Raw genomic sequence first — 4,482 nt, 5'->3', positions numbered from 1 at the left:
AAGTTGAGCTCAAACTGTACTCACTCTGTCTCGTTCCAGGCGCTCCACCAATCAGAGCCACACGCAGAGTTCCAATTCACCAATCACAGATCAGCACACTTAACTTCACCAATCGGAAAGGAGACAGGCGCGGCGAAGCCACCAATCAAAGAAAGAGAGTACGCCAGCTTGACCAATGACGGAGCGCATCCAGCGACTGCCTTCCCTTTATGAATGAAAAGACACGCGCAGGAGACAGGCTCCGATCAATCACTCCGCCCAACCTCTAGGCGGTAGGACCAGCCCGAGAAACTATCAGAAACATCGCGAACCGTTTGCCTTGTTTCAAATAAATGGCAGGTTTCACCAGGAATAATCTTTGCACCTGACTTTGCTGTTGGCTTGCATTCTTTGTCCCAGGACCGAGCTTTCCATTTGGCGGTGTTTCAGATCTGCTGTATTCATTGTATTCGCCAATCTGTATTTAAAATGAGTATTTAGTTGGATGAAGTGCTTTATTAGCTCACTCTCTAAAAATAAATAGGAACACCTCTGCATCAAACATCCAGATGCCGACTAAATTCTTCATCATAATTGTAAACAATTTTGACATAATTTTTCAGGGTTAGATAAGTTCTGCACATTTGTTGACACAGATCTCTGGTTGGAGTGGTGGGCGGTCTGTTTAATGCGGTGTGTGTGGGGGACTCAGTGTGATACTGGCACCACTAATGTGTTTTTATTGTCACACTGCGACTTTTATGGCTCAAAGGTTTTGGATACAAGAGGTTTCAAAATTGTCACAAATTGCGGAAAATCGCACCTGGTCCACCAGTCACCCTGGCGAAAGCGTTTTATTTCATTAGCACCGCGGTGACATCGAGACAGGGTGAGAGACGGGGCAGAGCAGCTCAGGCAGGAGATAGAAAAAAGAATAGACTGAACAAGGGAGTGAAGTATAAACACTGCAAGATCGATTGTACTTTTAACTTGTATATAACTTAGATATATAAATCTTATATATATATAGTTGAAAATTATGTTAACTTCGGATCGCTATCTTCTGTTATTTAGAAAACTATTCGTCTTCCTTTGATGTCTCCCTTGAATATTTATCGTTCAAAATACAATAGTTGTAAATATTTGCACAATCTGATAGCACCTTTTAAAAATTGAGTAACATCTGTTTACAAACAGCATATCGTGCCCTAATACTAGAACAAAACATAAATCATGCAGCCAACCAGCCCAATACTCTCCTGGGTAGATGTACTAAATGTTGTTGGTACACAGCGGATGTGTCGGTGTATGTAAAAGGGGACAGGCGGGTTAATATTTGGGCTGCAAGCTCGCCCTCAGAACGCCGGTTCATCTTTTCAGGTTTTAGACCTTAATGGACCTGCTCAGTATTTCCAGCATTTCATATTTTTCATGTCTTCTGAAAAGTAAAGTGTGTTGTTAGCTGTGGCGACAGAAAAATAGATAGATAGCTACTTATAATGAATCAGGACAGATTATAGTTTAATAAACCCACTTGCAAATGGAGTGACTTTAATTTGGCGCTAACACTTCATTTATTGCTTGCAAAATTAAACCTTGTATCTTGGTAAAACAAAAGTCACCGCTTCCAAACGGCACTCGGCTTCACTGTTCTGTGCAGACGATTAAACAAAACCAATAAAAATCAGCGGCTGCAGCGAGCTGCTTTGTACACGGTCCCCATCTAGTGGCCAGTGTGAGTAGAGCGAGCTCACTGAGATCGCGAACTGCTGCAAAATGATCTTCTCGTCAATATCTGTGCAATTTTCCCGTGCTGTTTCAGGGCTGATATTAATGATTTAAAAACTATTATAATATTGAAATAGGAACGAAAGGTCATCCGATGTGCGACAACGCCCATACTTAATCTAACTTAAAATGAATTTAGGCGCTGTGCCCTATCTCCAAACCGAGCCGTTAGAAACTAATTATATATCGTTTAACCTGTGGTGGAAATTTGCATTATGCAGTTTCATGAGAGACATGATGAAATAGTGCACGACAGGGATCAGCGAAAGAGACGGGAAAGTACATCAGTGCACAAAAAGCGCAAACAACCAATTTTATAGATGCTATTTTCTTAATTCGATTTAATTTCAAACTTTTGAATTGTGCAAACATTTCAATACAGTTAGAACACAATAATCAAATACGTTATAACAGAAAGTTGATTGAATGAATAATTTAGTCATTGATATTATTTCATGCCCGCCTGGCTGTTATAAAGCAAGGGCTGCAGTGTGGCTGCTATTTAACAATACACGGCTTAAAACGCCTCGTATTATTTTCAGCTCTTGTACAGTTACTATCCTTTTTCGGATTCATTTTCATTTACTTGCAGAAGTCCTGTTTATTTCTCACCCTTTCTCTGGGTGCAGAATCATGCTTGATAAATCTTCTAGAATTTTTTGAGGATGTAACTAGTAGACAAGGGAGAACCAGTGGATGTGGTGTATTTGGACTTTCAAAAAGCTTTTGACAAGGTCCCACGCATTAGTGTGCAAAATTAAAGCACATGTTATTGGGGGTAATGTTTTAACGTGGATAGAGAAGTGGTTGGCAGAGAGGAAGTAAGAGTAGGAATAAACTGGTCCTTTTCAGAATGGCAGGCAGTGACTAGTGGGGTACCGCAAGGTTCAGTGCTGGGACCCCAGCTATTTACAATATACATTAACGATTTAGATGAAGGAATTGAATGTAATATCTCCAAGTTTGTAGATGACACTAAGCTGGATGGCGGTGTGAGCTGTGAGGAGGATACTAAGAGGCAGCAGGGTGACTTGAACAGGTTAGATGAGTGGGCAAATGCATGGCAGATGCAGTATAATGTAGATAAATGTGAGGTTATCCACTTTGGTGGCAAAAACAGGAAGGCAGAATATTATCTGCATGGTGACAAATTAGGAAAAGGGGAGGTGCAACGAGACCTGGGTGCCATGGTACATCAGTCATTGAAAGTTGTCAGCGGTCGAGGGGGCCATTCAGCCCGTCTGCCTACCTCTCTTCCACAGTTACATCCGAGCCAGGGTGTCCTGGAGATGGAGCACGCGGTGTCCACCGGTACGCTCGCGGCCTTCCGCGAGAGGTGGGCGCCAGAGGGCCTGGAGTGCATCATCACCCCTGGCAACCACATTTTAATTTGATTTTATTGTCTAATGTTTAATTTGTTTAATTTGACGGTTTTAGTGCCCCCCCTTTTAGCCAGGGGGCACTTGTATAATTTGTGTGTTGGTGCTCTCAAAAAAAAACCCCAAAAAGGGGCACCGGAAACATTTATTTTGGAGGAGGCATTTGTTTAAAGCGCACAACTAAAATAGTTGAAAGTTGTCATGCAGGTACAGCAGGTGGTGAAAAAGGAAAATGGCATGTTGGCCTTCATAGCAAGAGGATTTGAGTATAGGAGCAGGGAGGTCTTACTGCAGTTGTACAGGGCCTTGGTGAGGCCACACCTTGAATATTGTGTTCAGTTTTGGTCTCCTAATCTGAGGAAGGACGTTCTTGCTATTGAGGGAGTGAGTGCAGTGAAGGTTCACCAGACTGATTCCCGGGATGGCAGGACTGACATATGAAGAAAGACTGGATCGACTAGGCTTATATTCACTGAAATTTAGAAGAATGCGAGGGGCTCTCATAGAAACATATAAAATTCTGACGGGATTAGACAGGTTAGATGCAGAAAGAATGTTTCTGATGTTGAGGAAGTCCAGAACCAAGGGTCACAGTCCAAGGGTAAGGGGTACATTTAGGACTGAGATGAGGAGAAACTTATTCACCCAGAGACTTATGAACCTGTGGAATTCTCTACCACAAAAGGTTGTTGAGGCCAGTTCGTTAGATATATTCAAAAGGGAGTTAGATGTGACCCTTATGACTAAAGGGATCAAGGGGTATGGAGAGAAAGCAGGAATGGGGTACTAAAGTTGCATGATCAGCCAATGTCATATTGAATGGTGGTGCAGGCTCGAAGGGCCGAATGGCCTACTCCTGCACCTATTTTCGATGTTTCTATGTTTCCATTCCTGGTCATGAGAATATCAGCAGTTCATCTGCGCCGCCCCATGGAAAGAGAGTGAACTGCAGACCTCCACATCGTCCTGGAAGACAACAGATCATATAAAGTCACACAATCAAATTTTGCAATATAAACTTTCACTTTTAGGGAATAAAAGCGATGGTATCAGAAATGTTATACAACAGGGACTCTGCAGACATCTATTCCAGCATGGAGAAAGACTTCATAACCATTTCAATAGCAGGACAAGATTACGGCAGCTCTTTGTGGGAGGAAGGAGTGGGGATGCTGTCAATCCCCGAATTGGTCACCGCTAACGGAGCAAACTTAAAGAGATTCTTGCTCCCCCATCGTAAAAATATTTGTTTCCCAATTCTTAGGTTCAGTTAGCTGCAGAATAATTCTTGATCAAGTGTTTGGAAGGCCAATCTGCTCTCAATCTTTTGGAGGTG

Source organism: Pristiophorus japonicus, chromosome 2 (genome assembly GCF_044704955.1).
Source record: "Pristiophorus japonicus isolate sPriJap1 chromosome 2, sPriJap1.hap1, whole genome shotgun sequence".
NCBI classification, from domain to species: Eukaryota; Metazoa; Chordata; class Chondrichthyes; family Pristiophoridae; genus Pristiophorus; species Pristiophorus japonicus.
The sequence above is the reverse complement of the archived record's forward strand: the minus strand, read 5'-3'. Positions refer to the sequence as shown.